The sequence below is a fragment of the Kogia breviceps genome, chromosome 6 (assembly GCF_026419965.1).
Source record: "Kogia breviceps isolate mKogBre1 chromosome 6, mKogBre1 haplotype 1, whole genome shotgun sequence".
Classification (NCBI taxonomy): Eukaryota; Metazoa; Chordata; class Mammalia; order Artiodactyla; family Physeteridae; genus Kogia; species Kogia breviceps.
Genome location: NC_081315.1, coordinates 81,296,045 through 81,317,717, shown reverse-complemented (window position 1 = coordinate 81,317,717; position 21,673 = coordinate 81,296,045). Strand labels below are relative to the sequence as shown.

Below are 21,673 nucleotides of genomic sequence, written 5' to 3'. Positions count from 1 at the left end.
TCTATTCTCCTAGCAGACATTAACATGTGATACAAAGGCCCTCCTTTGTCTTCCTTGAACAGTTTTTTAGATGTACTGTTTTCTTAGTGGTTGCTTTAGGTATTACAATGAACATGTGTAATTGCAATAACAATTTACTGAAAAAATACTACTTCAAGTGGAGTATAGGAACCTTATTTCCATTTAAATCCCTTAACTCTCCTCATTTAAAAATTTATTTCCTGGGCTTCCCTGGTGGCGCAGTGGTTGAGAATTCGCCTGCCAATGCAGGGGACACGGGTTCGTGACCCGGTCTGGGAAGATCCCACATGCCGCGGAGCGGCTGGGCCTCTGAGCCTGAGCATCCGGAGCCTGTGCTCCACAACGGGAGAGGCCACAACAGTGAGAGGCCCGCGTACCACAAAAAAAAAAAAAAAAAAAAAAAAAAAATTTATTTCCTTTACACACATCAAGCACCCCCTGGGGTAGTGTTATAGTTGCTGCTTCAACCACCAGACATGATTAAAAACCCATGAGAAGAAGGAGAGTCTATTATATTTTTATATTTACCCCCTCCCTGTTTTGTTTTTTTTTTTTAACCTACTGCATTGTTATTTCTACCTTTCTGAAGTCATTTTCTTTCTGTTTGAAGGATTTCTTTAAGGCATTCTTTAAGGGTAAGTCTTCTGGGAACAGATTCTCTTAGTTTTCCTTCATCTGAGAATGTCTTTTTTTCCCTTCATACCTGAAGGATATTTTTGTGAAGTATAGAATTTAGGGCTGACAGTTTTTTTTCTTTCAACACTTGAAAAATATGCTAAATTTAATATAATATAAACCAATATTTCTAGGGCTAAAGTTGCTAAAGTTTAATTATATTATTGCCACCTAAATAGCCTGTTTTGACTGGGAAAAGAAAAGGGAGGGTATAATTTCACTCTTACTATATTATTAGAAATATTTCTTTTTGACTGAGGGAAAATACACATGAAAGCTTTTGTTTTTGCCTCCTTTCTACGTAATTGCTTCTTTCTTTTTCTTATGAAGCATGCAGAGAGAAGAAGCATCTGTTCTGAGAGCAAGGAAGATGAAAACATAAATTAAAAATTCAATCCCAGTGAGCCACCTTCTGTATCTGAGTCAGAGAGAAGAGAGCCAGTTACACAAAAAACTCATCTGTGGGGAAGCGTAAGGAGTTTGGAATCAGCCACATCTGCCTTTGAATCCTCTCTGCCATTTACTAGGTGCATGATCTTGGTGAGTTATTTAACCTCTCTTGGTCTTAGGTCCTTGACTAAAATTGAAATAATAACACTCTTTGGGTCATTGTGGGATTAAGACAGACGAGATGTATAGACCTCTAGGCTGTGATAGGTTCTCAATAAGATTCTTTCAGTTGTCTTCCTCTTTCCTCCTTTAATATTGAGGAAATTTAAGGTTAAGGAAAGACCACCAGAAAAGGTGTTTGACTTCCTCTTGGGAAACGTGGTGAACCGGCAAAGTTAATATTTCATGGGAAAGGTATTATTTGAATTATTTATTTCTTTAAAAGTTGTGATGTTAAATTATCATCTTTGAAATTTATAGAGTTACTATTATTTTTAATTTCTTTGGTTATTTTAATTTCTTTGGTTATTTTAATAAAGGTAAGTGTAACTGGATTTTATCAGTATGCATCTTATCAGGAGAGAAAAATCATGAAGTAACTTGAATAGGGTAAATTTAATATAGAGAATCACTAACTCTAATAAGAGATTGGAGCAATGCTTCTTTCACTGGTGAGAAGTATAGAGAACTCTAAAGAATACAGTATAACGGGTATAAGGAGCAGTCCTTATCCATAAGGCTGAGAAGATCACCCAAGGAAGAGTTCCCACTCATCCCCCGTCTCTACACTCCAGGATTGAGATCTGGAACCTACTGCAGAAGGCACAGTCCTCACTGGATGTCAGAAAAGTCCCTGTGCCGCTACCCTGGGGGAGTTTGCCAGAAATTTGCTCTCAGGAAGCTGCCTTTCTCTAGTGCTCCAGGGAAAGTTGTTCGTGAGGAGGTATCTCACCTGAAGCAATGCTACAAAACTGCCCAAAGGTGGTGTCACTCTTCTCCTGACCACTCTGCAGGAACCTGGCTCTGGAGAAGCTGGGCACACCGTAGGAACCTGGTGCTGGAAGCTGCCTGAGCTGTAGGACCTGGGCACTAGGCATGTGCTGCAGAAGTCTACGCAGAAGTGAGCACATGAGAAGCAGGAGGCAAAACCCTTTCCCCCTGTAATGTCTCTCCAGCAGTCTCTACTAATAAAGTGTGACATGGCACAGTTGACAGTGGAAAATATTTAAAGGGCCCATTTTCACAGAGCAGGGAAATAGAAAGAATTTGGACCTGAGAGGCAATAATTTATGACAGGCATATAAGGGGTAAAGAATTCATGATTGAAAATCTCTGTTAGGACTTGATGAAAGTGATTGTCTTAAACTTATACAATGTATTGGCTTAATTATTCAAACCCTAATATCAGTGTATCAGTGCCTCCTGGTGATAGCATATTGAAATTGCATTTCAAATCTTTGTGCCTATTAGAAGCAGCTTTTATAAGTGAAATTTTAGAACAGGCTATAAGATTGTAGCAAACATTTCTCTACATCCAGAGTCCCTAAATTACAAATTACACTTTAAAAAACTTTCTAGTTAGAGGAACTTATCCTACATAAGAGATATTATATAAATTTGAATGTGGTTTGATCTGATCCTGAAAGATTTATTTAAGTACCAGGGTCAGGAGTTCAAATGCTAGCTAATCCAACTGCTCAGGTAATCCAGATTAAGACCCTTACAATGGGCCAGTACCAAAAAGTTGTCCAGGTGGGTTTCCGACTTGCAAAAGGGGTTAGATACACGGTTGTAGAGTAAGTTCCTAACTCTGGTAACTGAGTGACTGCTAAGCACGTGAAAAGGTCAGCAGGACTGATGAGTATTACTAACAGACTATTAAAAGAAAATGCAGTGTATAATTTTTTCACTTCAGTTTGTATAAATATAGATTTTTATGCATATTTAATTTATATTTACCTTACTTCTCCATGATATTTGGAATTTTTGACAACACATTTCTTTTGTAAATTCTCCTCTCCTTTGTTTCACATGACCCTATTTATTTTCCTTTTCTAGGCTGTTTTCTTTTGGAGCATCATCTTAAGTGTCAGTATTCCTTAGAGTTCCATCCTTGATGCCCTGTCTCATTCTACATATTCTTTCCAGGGTAGCAGTTTAACATCACACTTAAAAATAGGGAACTTCAAGTTAGAGAAATCTTGGCTATTAGCTCTGCCACTTTCTGCTTTGTGAGCTTCGGCAACTTACTATCTTGTCTCAATTTCTTCATCTGTAAAAGTAAACTACCCTCTCTTACCTTTCAGAATTGTTGAGATTTTGAAATGAGAAATTATGTAAAGCCCTTACATTATTGCTTGACTCATAGAAGATGGTGAATAAATAGTACTTATGATTATCTGTTTCATCAATTTCAAATAATATGCTTATGATTCTAGATCTTCGACTAACGCTTCTCTATTGGACCCCAAATCTCTATATGTACAAACTATTGCAGTGGTTTTAGTGCCAATCTGTGGTCTGTTGTAAGTCAGTGATGAGGATTATGTTGGTAAAAGAGGAACTGAAAAAAATAAGGACATTTTGGGACTTCCCTGGCAGTCCAGTGGTTAAGAATCCACCTTCCAGTGCAGGGGATGCAGTTCTATCCCTGGTCAGGAAACTAAGATACCACATGCCACAGGGCAACTAAGCCCACACGCCACAACTGCTGAGCCTGCGCACTCTGGAGCCTGTGTGCCACAACTAGAGAGAAGGCTGCATGCTGCAACCAGAGAAGCCTGTGCACCGCAACTAGAGAAGCCCATGTGCCACAACGAAGATCCTGTGTGCCACAGCTAAGACCTGTCTCAGCCAAATAAATAAATTAATTAATTTAAAAGAAGGACATTTCAATGCAGTTTTAAAATGAAGTCGTTTGCTTAATATAATAAATTGCCGTTTATATTAAGATTCACTCAGTTTTCGGTGTTGAAATATCCTTTTATAAAAATGAAATATTGATATCAGTGGATAGATTTTTTAAAAAACGTATCCTGACTCAGCAAAATGAAAAATTGGCAGTCTTAAATTGGTCTCTCATGTTTATTTGGGAATTTTGCTGGTATGTGAAATCTGGAAGCTTAGGAACCTCTGATCTGTTGGACCGTTTTACTTGAATAAACCATAAGCTCCTCAGACTTGACACTGTGAAAAGTATATTTGTTGCTTCCTTCTTCCCCTAAACAGAAAATTCATTTTTATATATCATAAAGTATGTCATAACTGTCCATCCCAGTTGGTTGTCAGAATATGTGAGTTATCCTCAAACCCCCCATGGAGCTGTTACCTTACATTCAATTGATCACTAAATCCTTTAGACTCTCTCTTGAAATTTCTTGATTCATACCCAATGCCACTGTTGTAATTTTTAGTTGGAATTATTTTCTTTCTACCTCCAGACTCTCTTCATTTTAATTCATTCTGTCCTAAGCCGCCAGAATGATCTTTCACTTCCTTGCCTAAAATCCCCCAAGGTCTTCCTATCTCCATTGGGGTTAAACTTTCATGTAGCCAAAAATTCCCTCCCTTCCCATCTGTTCCTTCTCCCTCACATGGATCCCTCACTGAGCCTGCCGTAATTAGCTGCTTGCTTCTCTGTTGCCTTGCAATCTTTGCACATCCAGTTCCAACTGCTGGTAAATATCCTTCTCTCCTCATCTAGAAAGTTCCACTTAGTCCTTCAAGATTCAACGCGAGTTTCTACCATCCTAAGCCTTCCCAACCACTCCCATCTGAGTCTTGCCTCTCTTTCTTCTATCCCCAAATCTTTGTTATAGCACTCTGCCACAATGGGATGCAATTTTGGGGGTACATAACTAGGTTTTATTCCCATCTGTGAGAAACTGATGGTGTTAAACACGCCTTCCACCTCAGTACTTAATACAAACCGTGATATGTTACAGGTGCTCAACAACTGTCATCCAGTTAATGATTCTGATAGACCATCTTTCTGTTCCTAAGAACTCTGCAGCTCAAGAGTGTTAAGAGAAAAATGATAGAAGGCCATAGTCATTGTATTTCTATTATAAATTCCCTACTCAGGAAATCAAGACAGATGTATAAACACTGTGTTTAATGAGTTGGCACTTTTTAAATACTATTCATTTTCATTATTGAATACAAGTGTGTGGCTGAGGTATGGGTGGGAGATAGGCAAAGGGAATAGGATGCCTGTTATTTAGCATGGCTACACATTCCTAGGCTCCGGCTCTGCTCTGCAACCAGGATTTGTTTGTAAATATGAAATGTGCCCTCTCCTTTTAGGTACTTAGGTGTGTCTTCTCTGCTGTGTGTAGTGGTAAGCAGAAGTATAAATTTAAAAAAAGATTATCAAGTAAGATCATCTCATCAAACAGCTTGTCTTCTTGAGGAAAATTCCTAAAATCTTAATAGTCATCCATTATTTTCTTAAATGATGATCCTTGTGGTGAATTACAACTCAAAATTCAGAGAGGACCCAGAGCAGTATCCATTGCTTATCCATTACTATGCCTTTCACCTCAGTCATGCCATCCAGAAGGGCATATCAGAGAAAATAAACTCCCTCACCCACTCGGAGAGGGCAGTTGAGCTTGTTGAAGCGCTTCTATTATTTAAGGCTGATCAAAAGCTTAACTTTTCTTATAATCTTAAGCATCATATATGTTCTTGATGGTATGAAAATGCTCTGATACTGTTTCAGTTAGGATGCATAGATCTGCAATTAATAAACACCCAACGATCATTTGAGACATTTTTCTTCTCTTATATTACAAAGAGTCTGGAGGAGGCAGGATATCTAGTTCTTCAGTGCAGTGATGTCATCAAGGACCCAATTTCTTTGACCCTTTCTGTAATTAAGCACATTTAATTTTTGTCCTCCTTTATTGCATCATGGTGGCAAGATGGCTGCTGAAGTTCTAAGCATCATTATGACATACAATTATCCCAAATAGGAAGGTATCAAAAGGAGACATTAAGGTCATTATTGTCAAGACTAACCCATGATTCAGTCCTTGGGGCTGGGCACACTGTCAACCCAAACACAGTGGGCTTCTGTTAGCAAGAAAGAAGGGAGAAGATGGGTAGGCAACTAACATTGTCTGCTTCCTACTCCTTCCCTTTTAACTTTGTGAAATATGACAGTGTCACAAAGGCTTCACTTTGGGGTGTTACTTCTACTATGTCTGTAACCAGAGCAATCTTCTGTCTTCTCCTTTCTTTCCTCTTCTCTCCACAACTTATAACAAGTTGTACTATATATTTACTGCTATGTTTTAAGTTAAAAGACATGAACTTACCAATATTAACATATTTTTCCCATGAAAGTTGAGTGATTCCCCAAAATAATTCAGGATTAATGGAAAATGAATAACCATGGACAGTAAGTGAATAAAAGGTGCTTAAAGCCACCAGAGGGCTCCCCTGGTGGCGCAGTGGTTGAGAGTCCGCCTGCCGATGCAGAGGACACGGGTTTGTGCCCCGGTCCAGGAAGATCCCACATGCCACGGAGCGACTGGGCCCGTGAGCCATGGCCACTGAGCCTGCGCGTCCGGAGCCTGTGCTCCACAACAGGAGAGGCCACAACACTGAGAGGACTGCATACCGCAAAAAAAACCCCAAAAAACAAAAAACACCAGAGAATGTTTTTAAAAATGGGGAAAAAATGTAATTTACAATTTAAACCAGTGAAAGATTCACATTGGACATTTTCATTTGGAAAAAAAGAAAAAAATCACCTGTTAATCACATTTAATGACATTTCTAGAGATTGACAATAATGGACGAGGAAATGTCCATTTTTATTTCTTAAATTTGAGGAATCTATCCAGTCATGTACTGCAGAGAGAGAAAATGTACTACCCTGTGGCTTTCTTTAATAGTGTGAACTACCATTTACCTTATTATGCCTTCTCTCTGACCCAGTTGGAATTATCACAATGGTTGCACATATATTCAAAAAGACATGGAACTCAATGGAGAAGAATTAATCTTCCTACAGTAGAACACTTAAAATTAAAAAAAGATGAGTGGAAAAAACACAGAGGGGAAAGAAAAGTGTCTCAAACACCCAAACATGGAGCAGATCCAGCACTGTGCAGGGGCCATAGCCAGACTCTGTAACAGGAGAGGAAGTCATCTGGAAAATGCCATTTCTCACACACCAGCTGTAAGTCAACCTCCCGGGTAAGAGTATCAAGTTAAACAACCTTTGCAAGTCTCTCATTTCTATGAATGTAATAAGATTCCAGCAACAGAATCATTCTTTTGTTCAGTGGTTTCCCACCTGCTGCTCACATCCTGCTGAAGTCATCATCTTCTCGAAAGTCTTGTCCATCAAGTTTCATATGTTTAGTCCCAAATGTCTCTTTTGTGGAAGAATTAGATTAATATTATCAGAAGTCACCCTGATGTGCATCCATAAGAAATAAAACTGAGTTGTGATCATTAAAATGCAGGTCATTTAACAGCTGGGAAGGACAGTGTGAGAGCTCTTGAGAAAGTTAAGAAATGGGAGGAAAGAAAGAGAACTAAATAAAAATACAAAAATGGCAAAAAGCAATGAAGATTTTCAGAAAATAAGGGAGTAAAAAGTAACTGTATTACACACAAGACAACAGCAAGGTAAGAAGAAAGAATTGTACTGGCTGGGAAAGTGTGGATTACAGTTCTGACTTCACTAATTATTCCTGCAATTTTGAACAAGACACTTAATTTTTACTTTTTAAAAATAGCTTTATTAAAACGTCATTTACATTTCATACCATTCACTCATTTAAAGTATACAATTCAGTGCTCTATAGTATATTCACAGAATTATACAGTTGTCACAGTCTAACTTGAGAACATTTCATTATCCCCAAAGAAACCTAATACCCATTAGCAGTCACTGTTTATTCACTCTGTCCCTAAAGCTGGCAACCACTAAGCTACTTTCTGTCTCTATAGCTTTGCCTACTCTGGACAGGAAATAAATTTCGCTTAATGTAATGTTTTCAAGGTTCATCCCTGGTACAGCATGTATCAGTACTTCACTCCTTTTTATTGCCAAATAATATTCTATTATATGGATATACCACATGTTATTCATCCATTTAGCAGTTGGTAGATATTTGAGCTTTTCCCTCTTTTTAGCTATTATGGATAATGCTGCTATTAGCATTTGTATAAAAGCTTTTGTAAACCACTTAATCTATGACATTATCTGTAAAGCAAAACTAAGAGTTTATGCTTTATGTTTCCACATTTGAGGAAATCTTCATTTTAGGTTTCTAACTGATTTATGACATAGGTATTGAAGAATACAACATAGATGCAGCTGATATTCCTAGTAAAACAATTAGCAATAGCATATACTACTTCCCCCCTTCAGTTGATAAATAGATGAGAGTTCTTCAAATATTTGTTAATTAACAGACCATTTAGTTTTCTTTTATATTCGTTTAGCCATCCATCCACTTATTCATCAAATATTTATCAAATCCTAATTAGTGCCCATAATGTTCTATTTCCGCAAGATACATAGTGGTGGATAAGAGGGAACTTACACATAAGGAATTTACATTCTGGTAGAGAAGAGAGGACATGTATGCACACCCATAAAATACATGGTGAAAATGAAAATGACATTTATTGAGACTCAGATATAGCCTCAGAGTACAATTCTATGCCTACCGTGATATTTCAACAAATTCTTTGTTGTTGAAATGAAACTCTTTGTTGAAATTATCTAGGAAAGACTTATTGACATATAGAAAATGGAAAGGGTTCAAGGAGGAGGTACTTGCTGTTGAAAAATACTGTTGTTGTATATGTTACAACAGTGTATAATAATTGCCAAAGAGATCTGGAAGTGGTGTTAGCAGCAAGTTACAGAAGCTCAAAACTTGTGCCTTATGGAGCCGTGTGACTACACTTTGGCACAAAACAAATCACCCTATATTGCTATCCAGTTTGTTTGAATACACCCTGCATTTCAACATCATTTTGAAATAACTGTTGGCCTTTCCTTTTATATCATTCTGGATTTCTGATTAAAAAGCCTTATAAAGGATGTAACATCTAAAATTGTAACATAATAAAGGAAATTCATTTTGTTAACTCATTAGGTATCATAATCCAGTCAGTATTTTACGAATACTCCCAGTAGTTAGTGTCATGGAATGTTGCTGGTTACCATATTTCCTTTTCTCAGAACTCATGACAACATTTGATACACTGAGAAAGTTTTGCTAATTTGGTTAATTTATGAAAAAATTATATAAATATGAATATAAAGTTTATTGATTTCACATTGACCTGAAATAATCTTGGATATCATAGCTTACAAATGGATTCATTCCAACCATAACCATTTGCCATCTGTTTCCTTTCCTGAGAAGCAATAAAAGAATGTATTAATTTATAATCAGAATGTGATGAGACAGTACATCCATGAATATTAGAATCTATCAAGAGGATCCTTCTGGTATAGTACCAATTAATCAGTCATTGCTTTATGTCCCAGGAGAGTGAGCTATAGGACCTACATAAGGGCTCCTTTGCCCTCTGGCATCAGGTTGGATTTTGCCAATGGAAGTCACCAGAGATCAGAGAGAAGGAAAATGATGAGGGATATTCTTTCCTTTATTATCTTCCTCAGGCTGAGGGATTGCCACTGGATGTGTTCCTCTGTCACAGTCCACAGTTGGCATCTACAGCTTTAGGTCTCAAAGGGTCATGGTAACCATTTGCTCCGTTATCAGACCTAGCGGAGCTACTGTTGCTGATCCCAGGGTCCCTTCACCATTTTTGCTTTCTCTTTATTCATTCTGTCCATAATTTCATAAATGGATTGTTCATTAACTCACTTCACTCACTTTTTTTTTGAGTGTTTCTGATACTTTCCAAGACCTTGAAGATAAACTTCCTTTCCTACTTTCTTAGCAACTACTCTCTCTTGAGAAAAATTCTTCAGAACTTGTAAATAATGCCAAAAGGTGAACAGAATGTCCTTTTATTATCATATGGGGTCATTGTTTTACAGGTCCATGAAAGGATTATCTAAGGGAATGTACTTTGTTCAGCTCACAATTTATTATGACTTAGTGAAGTTACATGCATAGTTAACTAATGCATTTTGCCCTATAGTGATGTAAATAAGGTCTGTCCACATTTTCTCTTCTGTAAAAAGATAACTCCAAAGGCTTCAGTTTTTTGCTTTCCAAGATATTAATCATTTTGCACTTACTGAGCAATCTTATCCTTACATTTCCATATTAAATTACTTATAAATAAATCAGCTATTCAAATCACTTTGAGCTGGTCTTAATATCTTATGAGTTACCTCTTTGTTTAGTGAGTTGAAGGCCATCTTTTTTTTTTTTTTTGCGGTAAGCGGGCCTCTCACTGTTGTGGCCTCTCCCATTGCGGAGCACAGGCTCCGGACGCGCAGGCTCAGCGGCCATGGCTCACGGGCCTAGCCGCTCCACGGCATGTGGGATCTTCCCGGACCGGGGCATGAACCCGCGTCCCCTGCATCGGCAGGAGGACTGTCAACCACTGCGCCACCAGGGAAGCCCTGAAGGCCATCTTTGATACATGTTCATTTTATATTTGCACGAGAGTACTGATTTTATCTTTATGAAAATTCTACTTTAGCATCTCTTTGGACTACCTCTCCTGTCTTATCCCCACATCTTCAATCTGCCCTTACCTATTGGTTCTTTCTTATGTTCCTTTAAAGCATATTCAAATCTCTTCTTTCATTAAAAAACAAAACAAACCCTGGAAGTTTCCTCTGTTTGCATTTATTCTTTACACTTCTTGAAACAGTTGCCTATGTACACACACATTTGTCATTTTTTCAACTCACTTTGACTTCTCTTTCTATTGACATGATTTCTTCCTCCGATTCTAATGAAACTGCTCATATCAATGTAAATAAAGACCTCCTTATTCAATCGAATAAACACTTTAAGTTCTGAAGTTATTTGCGTTCACCATAGCACTTGACAATGATGTCTCCTTTCTTGAAATATTCTTTTAGATCCCATGGTATCCTGCATTCTTGATTTTCTTCTTTCTGGTTGTAATTCTGAATCTTTTGACTGTCTTTGAGTGGTTGTACTTCAAGGGTTCTCAGCTGAACCTTTTTTTCTTTTTCTTCTTGTTCTTCATATACTCTGACATGATCTTGTTCTCTTTCATGACTTCAATTACCATTTAGTTCCATGGCACAAGCCTTTATCTCCAAAGCACCAGATCTGCATGTCCAACTTCTGTCGAACATCTCAGATGTCCCAGTACATCTCAGACTCCCTATAGTATCAAAAGAACAAAATGCTTTCAAGTCTCTCATTTGCTGCATGCTCTGTGCTTTCTACATTAGGGAAGAGTGCCACTGTGACCTGGTTGCTCAAGGTAGAAACAGACAATTTTCTTAAATTCTTCTTCCTTACCTCTTGTATACAATTAAACTCTAAATTGAGACAATTCTACCTTCTAAACATTTTTCAAGTCTATTCTTATCTGTATCCTAACTCCTACTTTTTGGGTCAGGCTGCAATCATTCAACTGCCTCCAAATTAGCCTTCCTGCCTCTATATTTGCCTGTTCCGTGCCATTTATATAAAATGCAAATTGAATCTCTCTCACTTTGAACCCACAAATAGCTCCTGTTTTCTTTGGATAAGTCCAGTGTCTTTATCATGGTATATAAAACCCTTTATCCTCTGACCCTGACTTCTGCCACAGCCTCATTTCTTGTATTTCATTCACCAACTCTTTGCTCTAGTCATGGTAGGTGGGGATAAAAGCCAAGCGGAACCCAAGCATTGAACTACATCGAAATAGGCTTGCTCTGTGTTCTCTGCAGAATAAATAAAAAATTGCAAATTTTGGTCGACGATTTATTTGTGCTTATATAATAATAGTTTTGTGGGAGAGATAGTCGTTTGTAGGCTACTTGGCTGTCCTTTATTTCTTGCTGAGTGTGCTAAGATTGTAAGGCCCTAACTGCTGTTTACTGGGGCCATTTTTCAGGGCTGTTTATGCAGTTGGTAATCTTGAGAGATGAGGTGATATCTCCTTCTATACCCGCACAAAGAGTAAGCTAGTTCACTCCTTTCTATAAATGTGGTGGATTCCCCAGTCTCAGCGTTTCTCAGCTGGGCTGCACATACTCCGCATGTATAGCATCCATCTGGCCCCCTCCCCATCTCCTTGTGAGATCTGGGGGCAAGAAGAACCATTGTAGATATACCGATGCTCCAGCTGTTTGCTGTGCCGTGAGTAACAAAACCCTTTTTCTCTATGACTCAGGAGTTTTGTCTCTTCTATCAGCATCCCGGAAAGAACAACAGACAAATTTATTAGTTTTTAAATCAAATCAACTCTTAGACCTGACCATTTTATGTTTTAAAGTAGTTTTTTACTTCCAAGTAATTTTAAGAAATGTTGATAAAAATGCTGCTTTTTTTCTGAATAGGAAAATAAAATAATGAATGGTCCAGGTCAATATTGGCATCTGGCAACAGTACTTAAAGGCAGTTTTAGATGGGATTCTCAATAGTGATAGGTCAGCATTTGGTATCAACTTCTATATGATCATGGGACCTAAGACAATATTAGGAATGTGAAGTCATGTTATTATCAGGGGCATCTGAAGGATATTAAGTGATTCATTATTTGTTTTCTTTTAAAAATGTTAGCACTTAAAAAAAAAAAAAAAGCACAGCATGACAGTTGTGAGTTAAGTTTTCTCTGGGGTCAAATGAGGACTATAGCCCAGAGACAGCCATTCAGATAGCTCTGAGGAACTGCTCCGAAGAGGTGGGGGGAAGGTCAGTATATACATGATTTTAGTGAAGGTGGATACATGCAGTCAAGCACACATTTTGGCAGAAAGTTGCTGCTAGTCATGAGGAGCCAGATGTCTCCATTAATGATTTTAGTGCTTTTCTAGGTATGAGAAGATGCAAGAAATTGGGCTCATAAAATCTTCTCCTGAAAATATCTGACGGCCTGTTCTGCCAGTTTTTCCCAGAGCACGGAGAGCCTCATTGCTGATCTTCACCTTTAACTCCTTTCAGGGTATGTTGAAGGTCAGCAACTACAGTGGCTAGTGACTTCATGCTTGTAGAACCAGATGGTGAGTGAGAATTTTTAGTTGGAAGCACCTCTAACATATTAGCACAATCACAGGAACGTGGATCATCAAATCCTGGTTAGGGTACTTGAACGAATGGACGGACACTGACCTGAATGAGAAAGTCCAAAATCAAACTCATTCTTCCATTAATTTATTCTGAGAACAACAAGCACCTACTAATTTCCAGGTACTATTCTAGAAAGTATGGATATAGAAATAAGTGACAAGATCCTTGAATCCTTATAGAGATTACAGCTAATGGGAGAGACTGACATGCAAACATTTCTAATATAACATAATAAGAATTTTGTTAATAATAATCATATAGGGCTTCCCTGGTGGCGCAGTGGTTGAGAGTCCTCCTGCCGATGCAGGGGACACGGGTTTGTGCCCCGGTCCGGGAAGGTCCCACATGCCGCGGAGCGGCTGGGCCCATGAGCCATGGCCGCTGAGCCTGCGTGTCCGGAGCCTGTGCTCCGCAACGGGAGAGGCCACAACAGTGAGAGGCCCGCGTACCGCAACAACAAACAAACAAAAATTATAATCATATAGCCATAGTAAAGTGCCAGTGTGCATGTGTGCACGTGCCCCAAATACAAAATACCGTTATTCCATCACCCAGAAAAGAGCACTACTGTTAATAGCTTGGTAAATTTGGTAGATATCCTTATAGTCTAATATTTTACACACCCTGAGAATACATGAATACTATATATATATATATATATATATATATATATACTCTCTATATGTAATTATTAAAATACATGATAAATGCTATTAAAACACATACTGTGCTATGAATTTATGAAACTTTATCTCACAGAAACTTTTATCTGTGATAGTTTATATATATATAACTATATATACTAATATATATACTAGTTTATATATACTAGTTTGTATCTATATATACTTATTTATATAGCTTATAAACAAGTATACTCATTTATATATATAAATCATCATATATATTAGTTTATATAGTTTAGTGTATATAAACTTATATTTATTATATATTATATATTTTTATATATAGTAATATATTAGAATATACAGTGGAGAAAAGACAGCCTCTTCAATAAATGGTGCTGGGAAAACTGGACAGGTACATGTAAAAGTATGAGATTAGAACACTCCCTAACACCATACACAAAAATAAGCTCAAAATGGATTAAAGACCTAAATGTAAGGCCAGACACTATCAAACTCTTAGAGGAAAACATAGGCAGAACACTCTATGACATAAATCACAGCAAGATCCTTTTTGACCCATCTCCTAGAGAAATGGAAATAAAAACAAAAATAAACAAATGGGACCTAATGAAACTTCAAAGCTTTTGCACATCAAAGGAAACCATAAACAAGACCAAAAGACAACCCTCAGAAGGGGAGAAAATATTTGCAAATGAAGCAACTGACAGAGGATTAATCTCCAAAACTTACAAGCAGCTCATGCAGCTCAATAACAAAAAAACAAGCAACCCAATCCAAAAATGGGCAGAAGACCTAAATAGATATTTCTCCAAAGAAGATATACAGATTGCCAACAAACACATGAAAGAATGCTCAACATCATTAATCATTAGAGAAATGCAAATCAAAACTACAATGAGATATCATCTCACACCGGTCAGAATGGCCATCATCAAAAAATGTAGAAACAATAAATGCCGGAGAGGGTGTGGAGAAAAGGGAACCCTCTTGCACTGTTGGTGGGAATGTAAATTGATACAGCCACTATGGAGAGCAGTATGGAGGTTCCTTAAAAAACTAAAAATAGAACTACCATACAACCCAGCAATCCCACTACTGGGCATATACCCTGAGAAAACCGTAATTCAAGAAGAGTCATGTTCCAAAATGTTCATTGCAGCTCTATTTACAATAGCCAGGACATGGAAGCAACCTAAGTGTCCATCAACAGATGAATGGATAAAGAAGATGTGGCACATATATACAATGGAATATTACTCAGCCATAAAAAGAAACGAAATTGAGTTATTTGTAGTGAGGTGGATGGACCTAGAGTCTGTCATACAGAGTGAAGTAAGTCAGAAAGAGAAAAACAAATACCGTATGCTAACACATATATATGGAATCTAAGGGAAAAAAAAAAGTCATGAGTTACCTAGGGGTAAGACGGTAATAAAGACAGACCTACTAGAGCATGGACTTGAGGATATGGGGAGGGGCAAGGGTAAGCTGTGACAAAGTGAGAGAGTGGCATGGACATATATACACTACCAAACGTAAAATAGATAGCTAGTGGGAAGCAGCCGCATAGCACAGGGAGATTAGCTCTGTGCTTTGTGACCACCTAGAGGTGTGGGATAGGGATGGTGGGAGGGAGGGTGATGCAAGAGGGAAGAGATATGGGAACATATGTATATGTATAACTGATTCACTTTGTTATAAAGCAGAAACTAACACACCATTGTAAAGCAATTATACTCCAATAAAGATGTTAAAAAAAAAAACTAGTTTATACTAATCATCATAATGTATTAGTATATATATATATACTTATTTATATAGTTTATACATACAAATATATATACTAATCATCATATATATACTAGTTTATATATATGCTACTATATATAATTTATATATATATAAAATATATATATACTAATATACATATATGTGTGTATATATATTTACTAATCATCAGGGATACTAAATTTGAATTATATTTATTGTCCAGAGAGCCTGGAAAGAGTACATAATTTGCCTGACAAACCTTTGTTTTCCTGAGTCTTCATAAGAGAAAATGAGGATATTCATCTTCAGTTGTATTCATTGAGTATACACAGGGGCAAATACTTCTGTTGTGAGACTTAGATGACAAATTATATTTATGAAGAGTCAAGTTTGGTTGCAGCAAACAGCTTAATATTTTACATTTTAAACTGTAAGGACCTGGCAGAATTGGAAATTTTTCATGTGTTGTGCTTGCATTTTGGAATTTCAAGGGCCTGCTCTGCATTCAATTATGATATCCACCTCATGTAAATTGGAATGTATCTTTGAATGAATGAGTACAATAGCAAAACTAAATATATTTGCCCCTGAACAAAATTTCAAGTATAGGAAAATCTTTCTTCTGCTTGCTGCCAGATCACTGGAATATGACTGCCAAGGGAAAAATAGATGTTGTCCTCTTCATTAAAGTGTAACCCCAGGCAAAATAAATAGAGCTCTTGAAAATGTGACTGTGGTGAACATGGTGGTTTACCACCCATCCCCATACACAAGCCCTTCTCCCTAGGGAACGTGGTACTGGCCTATGAGATGTAAGCACAAGCGGGCTAAGCAAGGTGTCCCAGATGCCATGGCTTCTCTGATAAGGAGGGACAGGCACGCAGGAAGGCCCCTTTGGTCTTGTTCTTTATTATTTTTCTCCAGTCGCACTCTTCTTTCCTTGACATCAGGCCTGCTGGTTCAGGAGCTATCGAGAGACCTGGAGGCCACAATGGTGAGAGGAAGGTCTTTTGTTGTGACCAGGACACTGGAACAAAGAGAAAAAAGTTCCTGAATGCTCAGTAACGTCATTAAGCAGTCAGTGAACACCAGCTACTGTCTTGCCCTGAACTTCTTGTTCTGTGAGGAAAAAAAGAAACTGTTTAAGCTACTCTTAATCTTGGTTTCTTTCCTTGCAGCTAAACTTATTTATAACTGATAGAGTAGGAAATACATATTTCTCTCCCTAAAAGAATATTAAATTTTTATTGCAGTCTTTAAATTATGGGAAACATCCAGCTCATAGCTCATTGTCCTTTGACTCATTAGGAAAATTCAATATTTGACATTACTGTTTAATCCTATTGGGGGAACACCATAGCCCAACTTTAACAGCCTATAGCAGTAATTGTTTAAAAAGCTTTTAATAGGGAACACCTCTCTCTTTCAATTCTTGCTGCTTTCTATCTATGTTTCTATCTTTCTTTTTCCTCCATTTTCCCTCTCCCTCCACCTTCTTGATCTCTGTTGCTTTCATCTCTATTTCCACCTATAACCCTTTCATTGTATTCCTGACCTAGACAAAGATTATACTTATATTAACTGAATATATTTTTTTCTGTTTCCTATTATAATTAAAAATGGATGAGTAAAATATTTTAATTTATAGATTTATAATGCCTTATTCCAAAAAGGATTTGTATTGCCATGGTTTGAAAATTTCTTTTAAAAAAAAAACAGCTACTTTCCTAATATCGTAGGTTGCCTCTGTGAACTTTAATTTTTTGTGAGCTAATTATTCTTGAAAGAAAAATAGTCATCGCTTTTCTGAGAATGATGACTAAGATCATTATAATTTACTTTCATAAAGCAGAAGCAAAAACAAACGGATAAAACTCTGTATTTCTTAAAATGTAGAGGAAACTTACTTGGACCTTGTGATTCCAAGGATCCAATGCCATCTTTAACTTGATTGTCATTAGTTCATTCATTCAACAGATGTTTATTGAGAGACTGCCCTGTGCAAAGAACTATCGTCTCCTTTATTGCTCCCTCCTCCGCAAAGGGATAATTGGGTAATTAAGATATAATTAACTTTTATCATCCTTATCAGGATCACCAGTCCTAGAAACAAAATATATTTATCTCATGCCTGCTGAGATAAAATATATTTATCTCATGTTCTCTCCAGAACCAAAGAGAGAATGAAGAGAGAGAGCCGAAGGGTTGGATGCATAGTTTTCTTCCCAGGTCTTAGAGGTGTTGGTGTCATTTTGCTCAGTGACTTATTGAAAAATTAAAATACTTATGATTAGTTAAGATTATCTTAGTTTCCTTGTTTTTGCAATGCAAACCCCTAGGAAACCTGCAACAACTGTGAGAAAGCTCTGAGTTGTTTAGGATCATGGAAAACTCTATTTGGAAGAAGTACGTGGTAGCACACAAGAAAACAGAGGGCACAGTCTATGAGGTGTTTTTTTTTTTTTTAACATCTTTATTGGAGTATAACTTTTACAATGGTGTGTTAGTTTCTGCTTTACAACAAAGTGAATCAGTTATACATATACATATGTTCCCATATCTCTTCCCACTTGCGTCTCCCTCCCTCCCACCCTCCCTATCCCACCCCTCTTGGTGGTAACAAAGCACAGAGCTGATCTCCCTGTGCTATGTGGCTGCTTCCTATGTGGCTGCTTCCCACTAGCTATCTATTTTACATTTGGTAGTGTATATATGTCCATGCCACTCTCTCACTTCGTCACAGCTTACCCTTCCCCATCCCCATATCCTCAAGTCCATGCTCTAGTAGGTCTGTGTTTTATCCCCATCCTACCACTAATCTCTTCATGACATTTTTTTTCTTATTTCTTAGATTCCATATATATGTGTTAGCATATAGTATTTGTTTTTCTGTGAGGTCTTTTTTTTTTTTTTTTTTTTTTTTTTTGTGGTACGCGGGCCTCTCACTGTTGTGGCCTCTCCCGTTGCGGAGCACAGGCTCCGGACGCGCAGGCTCAGCTGCCACGGCTCACGGGCCCAGCCACTCCGCGGAATGTGGGATCTTCCTGGACCGGGGCATGAACCCGCGTCCCCTGCATCGGCAGGCGGACTCTCAACCACTGCGCCACCAGGGAAGCCCCTGTGAGGTCTTAATAAGAAAAAATGTGATGAGGAAGTGTGTCTGTGGTCAAGATTTCCTCTGTGCAGGAGGTCTTTGCCTCCACTCTCCCACTTTGCATAATTCCCTTATTCAAGGCTTCTAAAGCAGTATTAATGAAGACAACATATTGAGTGTTTGGGTTCCTAAGATATTTTTAAATTTTATATATCATTGGTCAGGTAGTTCTAGAGTTTAATATTAGGTTCTCTGTTTCAAAATTTTAAAGATACAGAGAGACCCTAGAAAGAATTCAAAGGAATGAATCAAAGAGAAATATAGGACTTGTGAATAAAGATTTAAGAAGAAAGGCTCTAGAGAGGAAACATCATTTATTATTAGCAATGAAAAAGAGATGAAAATTTATTTCATCAAAATGAAAGAATGGCTGCTTTTCATGGGTGCTGAACATAGAATAATTACAAATATACTTTAATAACTGAGAAGCTTAATATTAAAAGAATGGATTACCAAGAAAAGGCTTACCATTTCTTGGCAATTTTATGCCTTTTGGTATGAAGCCAAAATAATTGGCCAAATTGATTTTGTTTAAAAAAAAGGTAATTCAGTGTTAATTGATATACCCTGGTGAAATTTATCAAGGGACAGGGAGAGGAAAACATCTAACATACAAAATAAAATTGCACATACATGAACAATGTACAATCTTATGTAAAAAATTTACATGTAATGGACAATTTCACACAGAAAATTACTTAGCAATACTAATCAAGTAGAAATAAAAGAAAATCTTAGTAGACCTGTAACCTCTAAAGAAACTAGATCAGTGTTTAAAACTCTTTCCCCCTTCTATATAAAAAGCCAAAATGAAAACCCAAACTGAAGAAACAACAGATCGAGATCAATTAAAAGGCAAGTTATGACACATCATCAAGAAACAATTCCAAAACCATATAATCCTTCCAGAAAATAGAACAAAATAAAACAGGTGACATCTTACAAATAATTTAATGAGGCTAAATTATCATGATGCCAAAATCAAATAAGCATTTTATTGATAATGGATGATTAAAAGTCATTCTTCTTGTGAAAACAGATGCAAAATTCCTGAACAAAATATTAGCAAACCAAATCTCACAATGTGTTGAAAAAGTACATCATGCTCGAATTGGTTTTTCCAAAGAATTCAAGGAAGCTTAATGTTTAAAAATACCTTGCAAAGCATGATACAGCCATTCATTTAGATAATTATTTTTTTATTTTTATTTTTTATTGAGGTATAGTTGAATTACAATATTGTGTTAGTTTCAGGTATACAGCACAGTGATTCATGGGGTTTTTTTGAAGACTATAGTCTATTTTATTTTATTTTATTTATTTTTTTTATATAGTCTATTTTAGATTATTAAAAAATATTGGGTATAATTCCCTGTGCTATAGGGAATTGTTGCTTCTCTATTTTAAGTATAGTAGTTTTTGTGTGTTAGTCCTGTACTCTAATTTGTCTCTCCCCCTTCCCTTTCACCTTTGGTAACCATAAGTTTGTTTTCTGTCTGTGAGTGTTTTTCTGTTCTGTATATAGGTTCATTTGTATTATTTTTTAGATTCCACATATGAGTGATAGCATATAGCATTTGTCTTTGATTTATTTCACTAATCATAATATTCTCTAGGTCCATCCATGTTGCTACAGATGGCAGTATTTCATTCTTTTTTTGGCTGAGTAATATTCCATTGTAGATATAAACCACATCTTCTTTATCCAATCGTCTGTTGATGGGCATTTGGGTTGCTTCCTTGTCTTGGCTATTGTAAATAGTGCTGCTATGAACGTTGGGGATGCATGTATCTTTTCAAATTAATATTTTCTTTTTTTTTTCCATGTATATATACAAGAGTGGAATTGCTGGATCATATGGTAATTCTGTTTTTAGTTTTCTAAGGAACCTTCATACTGTCTTTGCATAGTGTCTGCACCAATTTACATTCCCACCAACAGTTTACAAGGGTTCCCTTTTCTCCATATCCTCTCCAGCATTTATTATTTGTAGACTTTATGATGATAGCCATTCTGACCTGTGTGAGGTGATATCTCATTGTGGTTTTGATTCACATTTCTCCAATAATTAGCAATGCTGAGCATCTTTTCATGTTCCAGTTGGCCATCTGTATGTCTTCTTTGGAAAAATGTCTATTTAGGTCTTCTGCCCAATTTTTTTTTTTTTTTTTCGGTATGCGGGCCTCTCACTGTTGTGGCCTCTCCCGTTGCGGAGCACAGGCTCCGGACGCGCAGGCCCAGTGGCCATGGCTCACGGGCTTAGTTGCTCCGCGGCATGTGGGATCCTCCCGGACCAGGGCACGAACCCGCGTCTCCTGCATCGGCAGGCGGACTCTCAACCACTGCGCCACCAGGGAAGCCCCTTCTGCCCATTTTTTGATTGGGTTGTCTGTTTTTTAAATATTGAGTTGTATGAGCTATTTGTATATTTTGGATATCAACCACTTGTCAGTTGCATTATTTGCAAATATTTTCTCCCATTCCATAGGTTGTCTTTTTGTTTTGTTGATGGTTTCCTTTGCTGTACAAAAGCTTTTAAGTTTGATTAGGTCTCATTTGTTTATTTTTGCTTTTACTTCTTTTGCCTTGGGAGACTGATCTAAGATAATATTGCTATGATTTATGTCAAAGAATGGTTTGCCTATGTTCTCTTCTAGGAGCTTTATGGTGTCATGTCTTACATCTAGGTATTTAAACCATTTTGAGTTTATTTTTGTGTATGGTGTAAGGGGATGTTCTAATTTCATTTTTTTTATGTAGCTGTCCAGCTTTCCCAACACCACTTATTGAAGAC

The 21,673-nt window shown here is 37.2% G+C and overlaps 1 protein-coding gene across 5 annotated transcripts in view; it reads left to right on the top strand.

Moving 5' to 3' along the window:
• GRXCR1 (glutaredoxin and cysteine rich domain containing 1) overlaps positions 1-21,673 on the top strand; it is a 347,061-nt gene that overhangs the window by 81,938 nt on the left and 243,450 nt on the right. For all 5 annotated transcript variants that reach the window (XR_010841072.1, XR_010841071.1, XR_010841070.1 and 2 more), the window contains exon 3: positions 1,027-1,236. The gene's annotated coding sequence lies outside the window, so the exon portion shown is untranslated. The remainder of the gene's footprint in view (positions 1-1,026; positions 1,237-21,673) is intronic.